Source organism: Neovison vison, chromosome 2 (genome assembly GCF_020171115.1).
Source record: "Neovison vison isolate M4711 chromosome 2, ASM_NN_V1, whole genome shotgun sequence".
NCBI classification, from domain to species: domain Eukaryota; kingdom Metazoa; phylum Chordata; class Mammalia; order Carnivora; family Mustelidae; genus Neogale; species Neogale vison.
Window position 1 is genome coordinate 211679479 of NC_058092.1, and position 10900 is coordinate 211690378.

Genomic DNA, 10900 nt, shown 5'->3' on the forward strand with positions numbered 1-10900 from the left:
ATCATTTTCCTTCACATACTTCAGGAAGCTACCTCAGCCCTTGGAGTGCTTATTATGCTGAATGCATACATTAATTTTGGGGGCAAGAATCACGCCCTTGTTCATTATGACAATGCCAGCAGCAAGTTGGGTAACACTGTAAGCTTTTTGGGTTCTGCCACGTAACACTCGTGGGACGGGTGCTGATTTCCTTGACAGTGACAGTATCACCTTCTTTGTAGATTCCCACGTGTGTGGCCCAATGAACAACTCCATGCTTCCTAAAAGACCTTAAGAACATGTAAAGAGTACTTTTCCTCTCTCCCTTTGTGTTGGTCATTTTGGCAAATTACTGGAAGATGGTGGTTCTGGGCCCCCCTCCCCAACTTAAAAAAAAAAAAGCAGATACAGTTTTAACTTAGCTCATACAGTGAGATCACATATAATAAAAACTATGCTTGAAAAGTCCTTAGATCGGCCATAAAGTAGAATAGCTGTGCCCACACTTCCATGCTTCTCTAAAGACATACCCATGGGGGGGTGGGGGGTACCTGGGTGGCTCCGTCGTTAAGCGTCTACCTTCGGCTCTGGTCATGATCCCAGGGTCCTGGAATCGAGCGCCGGTCTTGGGCTCCCTGCTCCGCAGGAGGCCTGCTTCTTCCTGTCACACTCCCCCTCTCTTGCTGTGTCTTTCTATGTCAAATAAATAAAATCTTAAAAAAAAAAAACAAAAAACAAAAAACATACGCATGTGTCGGCCGAGCCAGTTAAAGTGTCTTTAAACACCAGGAACTGCGGAACTCACCTTACAACAGGCACCTGGCAAGTGAGACCACAGGAGCTACGAGCAGATTCAACTCTCCCGTCTCACTTCCTTTTGGGGAAGAATCAACCCACACTAGCATTTTAAGTCCCAGCTGTCTACTCTAATGGATCTTATCTGCCTCTTTGCCGAGAGGCAGGTCTGTTTCAAAGGATCCGTTTTCAAAAAATTGACATTATGGATATATAGTCTACAAACAAAGAAATCTATCTTAAGTAAACAGTTCGAAGAGTTTGACAAATGTATACCATCATGGGACCACCACCAAACTAAACAGATAGAACACTGGGAGCCCACGTGATCTCAGGGGCTCTGTGCTCAGTGCCGAGTCTGCTTGAGATTCTCTCCTTCTGCCCCTCCCCTCACACGTGCACACGCGCTCTCTCTCTCTATCTCTCTCTCTCAAATAAATAGCTTTTTTAAAAAATAAAAGGCTAGGGGCGCCTGGGTGGCTCAGTGGGTTAAGCCGCTGCCTTCGGCTCAGGTCATGATCTCAGGGTCCTGGGATGGAGTCCCACGTCGGGCTCTCTGCTCAGCGGGGAGCCTGCTTCCTCCTCTCTCTCTCTCTGCCTGCCTCTCTGCCTACTTGTGATCTCTCTCTGTCAAATAAATAAATAAATAAATAAAATCTTTTAAAAAAATAAAAAATAAAAGGCTAGAACATCGCCATCACCCCAGAAAGCTCTGTTATGACCCATTGCAGTAAATCCCCATTCCTGACACTAGGTAACTATTGATATGCTTCTCTTTTCAAGTATTTTCTAGAATTTCATGTAAATGGAATCATACAGTATTTACTCATCTGTGAAAATGAGCCATTGAAACAAGGGTTTAACCCATTCATAGAAATACAATGATTGCTGTAGGTGGTAAAGTCTTTGAATATAACTTAATGGGATAAGAAACATTCTCTGATAATTAAGGAGGGCAGTTCTTCTATAAATATGGGGCAAATTACTGATCTTTTAAGATAGGAGAATTGACTGATAATTAAGCTCAGGGGCCCTCCATAAAACCAACTTCTGGGGAAGGATGGTTTGGGATGCAGCTTTGTGGAAGATGGAGGCAGATAAAACCCGTTTAGATGGCTGTGGAGGAAAGAAGGAGGTAAGGTAGAGAACGCCTGAAAATCAGTGTCAAACCTTATTTCCAGTCCTAGTTTTGTCGCTAAGAAGCCACATGACTGAAGACGGTCTTTGAAGCTGTCCCTGAGTTTACAGCTAAGAGAACATGGCAGCCCGGAAAGCCTGGAGTGGAGATTGATCTTGCGGGAGAACGTTCGTCATGGTAAATGACCTGAAGTGATTTCTGCATACAAAACTACCAAGCGTTGAAGGGTGCCGTGCTGTGGTGTGTCAGATAGAGTGACTGCCGTTGGAGTGGCCGTTGATAAATGTCCCAGAACATGCTGGGAGGCCTGGTCGCTTATCTACTTTTGCCTTTGCATCAGACCAAGGAAGTGTTACGTTAACACCCACCAGGTGGTTCAATTCAGTCATTTACATTTGGTGGTGAGTTTCACAGCCAGTGGCAATGCCAACACAGAACTCACTATCAGCCTAGAAAGGGAGCTTGCTCTGTCATTTGAAGAATTGAGACAAGTCATGGAAGTTTCTTATTCTGGCAGTGATTTTGATGTACACCTTATTTTCATTATAACAGACCCAATATCGGTTCAGCAATCTTTAGACCACAAAAATACTTGTATATATGTACTCAAGAAAGGGTCCCTTTCTCCACCTCACACTAAAGAAAGAGCTTTAGATAGATGTAGTTTATGGACAAATTGATTGTTATCTTTCTTGTATAGAGCCTTTTCTTAATTTAGTGAGATCTGGGGATGCCACAGAAATGGCTCAGGGGGTGCCTGGGTGGCTCAGTGGGTTAAGCTGCTGCCTTTGGCTCAGGTCATGATCTCAGGGTCCTGGGATGGAGTCCCGCATCGGGCTCTCTGCTCAGCAGGGAGCCTGCTTCCCTTCCTCTCTCTCTGCCTGCCTCTCTGCCTACTTGTGATCTCTCTCTGTCAAATAAATAAATAAAATCTTAAAAAAAAAAAAAAAAAGGGACGCCTGGGTGGCTCAGTTGGTTGGACGACTGCCTTCGGCTCACGTCATGATCCTGGAGTCCCGGGATCGAGTCCCGCATCGGGCTCTCAGCTCCACGGGGAGTCTGCTTCTCTCTCTGACCTTCTCCTCGCTCATGCTCTGTCTCGCTTTCTCTCTCTCAAATAAATAAATAAATATTTAAAAAAAAAAAAAGAAATGGCTCAGTACGTCTCAGCTCCTGGGGAGTTAGTCCAGTCACCAAATATGCATGAGATGTCTATTCAGTGGGTCAGAGTCAAAATGGTACTTCAGTCCACTCGTGCTGTGAAGTTCTCCCTATTATATAATATGCCCAGGACTGCAGAATGAGGCAGACCTATTTTATTGTGAATAATAATAAGGACATATTTCTCTTTATATTATTTCTTTGCATTATTTCATTGCATTATTTCTTTGCATAAAGAACATAAAATGGCTTAGTAAAAGCAATGAAATCAGTACAATCAAAAAAAAAAAAAGGAACCACATGACTAGGCAATTCGTGTGTCCACTCAAATCCTGTTTTCCACAAGGAAACAGACAACTGTGTAATAAAGGCATCAGACTACAGATATAACTTCTGAGTAGCTACATTATTAAATTGAAGTTTTGTGAAGGCAGGAACTTTGTCTTTTATTCCAGTGACCCCAACACCTGACAAAATACTAGCACTTGATAAATACTTGTTGAATGAATGAATCATCTACGGTCTCTTCTAGCGCTGATACCCTGCTACTTTGAACAGAATCATCTGATACAGTGTTGGTTCCCTAACCCCTGCCAATAGCAACTGGGCCCCAGTCTTGGTCCAAACTGTGTCTTTACTACAAAACCCATGTACATGTGGAGACTAAAGTTTCATCTTGCCCACCCATTAAAAGTTGTCGAGACCAACACTCCCCATATACTCCAAGTGAGAAATGGCCTCCAGCCTCTGAGGAAAGCCCAAGGTAGGGGACAAAATGGGGAAAGATCTGACCCTCAAATTTGTAGCAATAAATCTCATGGCATATGGCTCTTCTAATGGGGTACACTTAGTGAAAAATGAAGCTGAAAAGTCAGGTGTGAGACCTTCCAGAGTTAAGATGGTTGTAAGCATGGCTTTCTTTGGCTTCACAGATTTTCATTGAACAAGTGCTAGTATTTCACAAGTTTGGCAGCTTCTGCCACATGGCAAAAAGCCTTATCCCAAAGGCTGCAAACTCGAATGCCCTCAGGGGCTGCTTGAGTACTGGCTGAAGGATTTGGGACTATGCCAGTGCAGAATGAGAGAAGTAAGTGTGGTGACCGGGACAGGGCGCACTCAAACTTAGAAAAAAATAAAAAATAAAAAAATCCAAATTCATTTTTTAGATGTTGTGTTGTCAAAAATTTTGCTTCCAGAATCAGGCTTCTGGGTTGCCACTTTGCAAACCAGGGGTCACCTCATGACTACACTTATGACGGCAGGAGCCTTTCCATGGCAGCTCTTTGAAAAGCCCTGTACCTAGGAGGAGTGGAAGGAACACTTCTGGAAGTTCTTTTTTTTTTTTTTTTTTAAAGATTTTATTTATTTGACAGACAGAGATCACAAGTAGGCAGAAAGGCAGGCAGAGAGAGAGGAGGGAGCAGACTCTCCGCTGAGCAGAGATTCCGATGTGGAGCTCGATCCCAGGACCCTGGGATCATGACCCAAGCCGAAGGCAGAGGCTTTAACCACTGAGCCACCCAGGCGCCCCATGGAAGTTCTAAGTTGTAGTGACAGACTGGGGGTTTATTGGGCTGAACAATGGGATGTGATTTCATCCCTGCTTCTCTCCATCTTGCCTCCCAGGAAAGTGCCTGCTCCAGGGCTTGTTTATTCATTTCCACACTTCCAGCCAGGTCTGGTTGCCTTGAAACAAACCTGGCCCCAGTGGGCTCAAAACACTCCAGTTCTCCTCTGTCATGCCTCTCGCTCTCTCTCCTTCCTCCCTCAGCATGACCTTTTCCTCCCAGGGCAGAAGCTGGTTCATTTTATTTCCCCCTTTCTTCATCCACACCATGATTTTTGACCCTGGCGTCCCCATGTTCTCTTCTGTAGCATTCCAAGTTCACACTTCTCTTTCTACTATAAAGACTACCCAGTAGACCTATCACACAAGAGGTATTAGTGACTCCAGCTGTTCCTCCTCTAAGACTGTTGAGTTTTGAAGGGGGTATAAGGGCAATACTGAATGCAGTCAATGAAAAAAAACTGATCTTTGGCCAGCTGACCTTCCAGGCGACCCTCAGATCACAGCAGCACTCTCACTTTGTCAGTGGAATAAAGACAGAGAAGAGCCAGGGGAACTGTGCTGGGAAGCGGGAAGAACAAAGCCGACTTGCCACAAGGTTTAGCAGTTATGGGCTTAGTTTGACATTCCAGGTTTGCTTCTTACTAGAAGATCTGGGGCAAATTACTTAACCTATCTATGTCTCAGTTTCCCCATCTCTAAGATGGAGATCATAGCAGTATCTACCACATACATTGCTGTGAGAGTTCAAGGAATTAATACATCCAAAGTCCAAGAAAGCTTGGCACATGCTAAGAACTCAATGAACTTTAGCTTTTATTGTCTGCAAAGTGGAACAGCGCCTCCTTTACAGATTTGGAGAATTAGATGGGTACCTGCATTAGGAGAGCTAACATAGTACTTAGAACACAGTAAATGCTCAATAAATTCCTATGATTATTACAAGTTATGATAGGCTGAATTATACCATCCTGGTCCTAATCTCTGAAACCTGTGAATGTTACCTTATATGACAAACAAGACTTCACGGGATTTTTTAAAAAAATTATTTATTTGAGAGACAGAGAGAGAATGAGCATGAGCAGGGGTGGAGGAAGGGCAGAGGGAGAGGGAGAAGCAGACTCCCTGGTGAGCAGGGAGCTCAGCGTGGAGTTTGATCCCAGGACCCTGGGATCATGACCTGAGCTGAAGGCAGACCCTTAACCAACTTAGCCACCCAGGTACCCCTGCAGGACCTTGAAATGAGGAGATTATTTTGGATTATCCAGGTGGGCCCTCAATGTAATCCTGAGCATCCTGTTAAGAGCCCAATCCAAAAATGAGGAAATGACTTGAATAGATATTTTTCCAAAGAAGATATTTAAATGGCCCATTAGCATCTTGCTCAATAGCATTGATCATTAGGGAAATCAAATCAAAACTCCTACAGATACCACCACATGCACACCCATTAGCATGACCACCATCAAAACAATGGAAAGAAACAAGTGTTGGTAAGGATGTGGAAAAATTGAATCTCTTGTACACCATCGGTGAGGATGTAAAATGGTATAGCAGCTGCGGGAAACAGCACAATTGTTCCTCAAAAAATAAAAATAGAATTACCATGTGATCCAGTAATTCCACTTCTGGGTATATACTCAAAAGAATTGAAGGCAGATTCTCAAAGAGATATCTGCACACCCATGTTCACGGCATTATTCACAATAACTAAAATGTGGAAGCAACCCAAGTGTCCATTGACAGAAGAATGAATAAGCAAAACGTGGTATATACATACACAATAGAATATATTCAGCCTTGAAAGAAAGGAAATTTTGATGCATCCTATAACATGGATGAACCTTGAAGACAATATGCTAAGTGAAAGGAGCCAGCCACTGAAGGATAAATACTGTATGGTTCCACTTATCTAAGATCCCTAGAGTAATCAAATGCATACAGACAGAAAGTAGAATGGTGGGTGTCCAGGGCTGGGAGAAGGGGTAAATGGGGAGTTAGTAGAGTTTCAGTTTTACAAGATGAAAAGAGAGAGAGATGGTTGGTGATGTTGGGGGCGCAGCGTTAGAAATGTATTTAATACCTCTGAAATCTACTACACTCAAACATGGTCAAGATGGCAAATTACACGGTGTGTATTTTACCACAATAAAAAAAATTGAGGGGGAACAAAAAGGAGGCAGAAGGAGATTAGAGCACAGAAGCACAGGCAAGTAGGTGCAGGGAGAGAAGATGCTGTCCTTCCAGCTTGAGGACGGGGCTGCACGCCAAGGATTGCCTGCAAGCTCCACAGCGGGAAGGGATGAGGACTGCATTATCCCCTGGAGCTTCCAGAAGGCACCAGCCCTACCAGAATCTTGGTCTGAGCCCCATAAGACTCAGCTCAGACTTCCGGTTTCCAGAAATAGCAGAGAATACATTTCTGTTGTTTCAAGCCACTAAATGTGTAGTTGGTTATGGTAGCTATAGGAGACTGATAGGGAGTGCTCATTTTCCAGGATCTTCAGGGAAGTCGGAGGGTTACAAATTCCTAGAGATAAACAAATATTAGCACTCTTTCTTTGGGGAAACTCATTCTCATACCTCTCTTGACCATTGCAGGTATCCAGTTAAACTTTCTTTCTTTCTTTCTATTTATTTATTTGATTGAGAGAGAGCACAAGCAGGAGGGAGAGCAAGAAGCAGACTCCCTGCAAACCAGGGAGCCCGATGTGGGGCTCGATCCCAGGACTCTGGGATCATGACCAGAGCCGAAGGCAGACGCTTCACTGACTGAGCCATCCAGGCACCCCCAGTTAAACTTTCTTTTGCCCTGGGTTTGAAAGGAGGGAAAGGAGCCAATACTCCTAATCTATTTGTAGCACTGTGAGAGCCAACAGCCAAAATGGTCATTTTTGCAGTAAAAACAAAAACAAAAACGAAAACAATGGAGTTTGTTATTTCTTCTTTAAATGCATCAGCAGGGCCTGGGGAGAAGGTCTGGAAAATGACAGCTGAGATTAGCTCCCCACCTCCCCACCAAGACCTTGAGTGGCTGTCAGCTCTGCAGGGAACAGCAGCAAACCCTCACGCAAATGGCCTATAAAAAAGGCCTTGTCAGAGGCACCTTGACCTGCCAGGGCTTCTCTGGTACTCGGATTCCCAGCGGCCCTCCCAGGGTTACGCTCCCTCGCATGATGTATTTCCCCTGCCTTTTTTAGAGCTGCATTATGCTTGCTCCAGGAAACAGCCTCTTCCTTCTCATAAACACAGCCTTGGGTTCCTGACCAAGCACCCTGCCACTCCACAGCTCCTCGTTCATCCATCACACTTTGCTGTCACCCTGGCCGCGATTGTGGAGAACTGGTCTAATTCCAGAGGTGAACCCAGGGTGGGGAGAAGGAAGGGGAAAGCCCTGGGAGCAGCTGAGGGTCACACACACCCCCGTTCCAGCCTGCTGATGAATTCCCTGGAAGCTGACTCGCCGGCACAGTGAGCAAGCCTTTCCGATGACCCAGTGGGTCTGATGGAAAATTCTTGATAAGGTCACCACCAGAGCTGGGCTTGGCATCTCTACTCCCTCGGCTGAGTGTGCAGTACCCAGGGACAGGATAGAACAGAGACCTTATGGAGACACTGGGAGACCTAGTGAAAAGCCCTAGCTCCTTGTAAGCGAGATAAGGGGGGGATTTGAAGAGTCAACGTGACCAACGTGACCAACCCCCCAAATATATGCTCCACTGGCTCTGGCGGTGCACCCAGAGTTCCCACCAATGGCTTCAGAAGAGCTTACCTTGACTGAGTGTTTACTATGTGCCAGACACTATTCTTAGTGCCTCATTCAGTGTTCACCACCACCCCGTCTAGTAGATACCCTTATTATCTCAGGTTACAGATGAAGAAATTATGGCTCAGGAATGTTAAGTAAGTTGCCAAAGGTCACAGAGCTGGTAAGTCGTGGAGCTGAGATCCAAACTCAGTAGTAGCCCGGTGTCCACCTTCCAACATTATGCTATCCTGCTTTTCAGGAGCAGCTGGACATGGAAGTGAGGACTTCTCCCCCACCGTAGGTTCACCTCTGGAGTTGGGCCAGTTCTCCGAAGTCACAGCCAAGGGCATTGAGGGCACCTTCTAGGCTGCTGAAAATGTTCTATATCAGCATGTCGATAGTGGCTACTCAGGCACATACTGCATCACAGCTCATGAAGCCACACACTTAAGTATGTACGTTACACCCTATTTAAACACACACATACATTCTCTTTCCCTACCCCCTTGATCTCTCTCTCATTATTACCAGGACTATGGTAATATGAGTATTTTAAAGCACAAAAGCTACAAAGGACATAGGGTGGTAGATGGCAAAAAGCCTCATTTTATAACCCCTTACTGGTATTTTTGTTTAGAAAGGAGGTAGTTTAAATGAACACCAACAGCAGGTTGGAATGTAATATGTACTTGCTAGAGATCAGAAGTTGGGACTTGGCGGTGCAGGGAGACAGAAAGGAGTATCCCATTACTTTGTCCTGGTTTGAGCCAATGACCCCTTCTGCTCCCAGAGGAGCACAAGAGGGTGGAATGATATATGTTTATTTTATCCATACTTCATCCCATTCACAATCCTTCAAACTGGCGTTTACTTTCCCTAAGCCACTCAGTTCAGTAACATACTGTCAGCCCTCAACACATCCAATAGCCCTTTCTCAGTTCTCATCCTCCTTGACTGTCCTGTAACCTCTGTCTGTTGATAAGCCCTGCCTTCCTCTGTGGGACTCTTCATCAGACTGCGGTGACATTACACCATCCTCCTATCATTCGCTTCACTGATGCTTTTTCTCTGTCTTCATTTGTTCTTGCTTTTCTCCTTCTTTCTCCCGATGACCCTATATACAGCCTCATCCTTGACCCACCCCACTTCCCTCTCTCCACTGTCTCCATCCATTTCCTGCCATGGCCTCTACCTACCATTGCCTCTGCTTCAGGGACTCCTAACTCTACACCTTTTTTCCTTTTCTGAGCTGCAACCCTGAATCTCCAAATAACCACTTGACAACTTTATCCAGATGTTTTCTAAAGGCAGTATGTCAAAGTCCATGGTTACTGTCATCCTTTCTCCAAAACCAGCTCCAAGCACAAATTCTTCCTTTCATCCAACCTCAAACCTTGGCATTTTATCAGATTCCTCTTCCTCTTCCCCAACATCCAGCAAATTCCCAAATCCATTTAGCTCTCCCTTTGCAAAATCTCTCCAAAAGGCTTCCTCCCCCCAAGAAAGACCCTCATGCATTTGCCTCCCATTCCAGATGAAGCAGGCAGAGGATGGTCTTTGGAAATATGGTTCTTCCCCCCCTCCAAAAAAAAAAAAATATATATATATATATTTGTTATATATATATATATATATATATATATATATATATATATATATCTTTTTCTAAAGCCCAGAAGCCCACACCACCAATTCATTACTGTTTATAAAGCATCACTCCCTCCTATGGTCCTTTTTTAAGATACAAAACTCCTGGGAGGAAGGTCATTTGGTTTTGAAGTAAGAAGATGAGTTAGAATTCCTATTCATTGGGTGCCTGGGTGGCTCAGTGGGTTAAGCTGCTGCCTTCGGCTCAGGTCATGGTCTCAGGGTCCTGGGATCGAGTCCCGCATCTGGCTCTCTGCTCAGCAGGGGGCCTGCTTCCCTTCCTCTCTCTCTGCCTGACTCTCTGCCTACTTGTGATCTCTCTGTCAAATAAATAAATAAAATCTTAAAAAAAAAAGAATTCCTATTCATTAGTGTGTAAGCTTATAGCAAGTTCTTTTTTTTTTTAAGGATTTTATTTTTGGGTAAATACTTAGTAATGGAACTGCTGGATAGTAGGGGAGTTCTGTTTTTGACTTTTTGAGGAACCCCCAAACTTTTCTCCAGAATGGCTGCACCAGTTTGCATTCCCACCAACAGTACAAGAGGGTTCCCCTTTCTCTGCATCCTTGCCAACACCTGTTGTTTCTTGTGTTGTTAATTTTAGCCATTCTGACAGGTTTGAGGTGGTACCTCATCGTGGTTTTGATTTGTATTTCCCTGATGATGAGTGATGTTGAACATTTGTTAACGTGTCTCTTAGCCATCTGGATGTCTTCTTTGGAAACGTCTATTCATGTCTTCTTCCCATTTCTTAACTGGGTTATTTGTTTTTTGCATGTTGAGTTTGATAAGTTGTTTTTTTTTTTTTAAAGATTTTAGTTATTTATTTGACAGAGATAGAGGGATCACAAGTAGGCAGAGAGGC

At 44.3% G+C, this 10900-nt stretch overlaps 1 pseudogene; it reads left to right on the forward strand.

The window, feature by feature from the left end:
• The first annotated feature begins 2086 nt into the window (after window positions 1-2086).
• LOC122899282 lies at window positions 2087-8754 on the forward strand (annotated as a pseudogene).
• Window positions 8755-10900: the final 2146 nt, after the last annotated feature.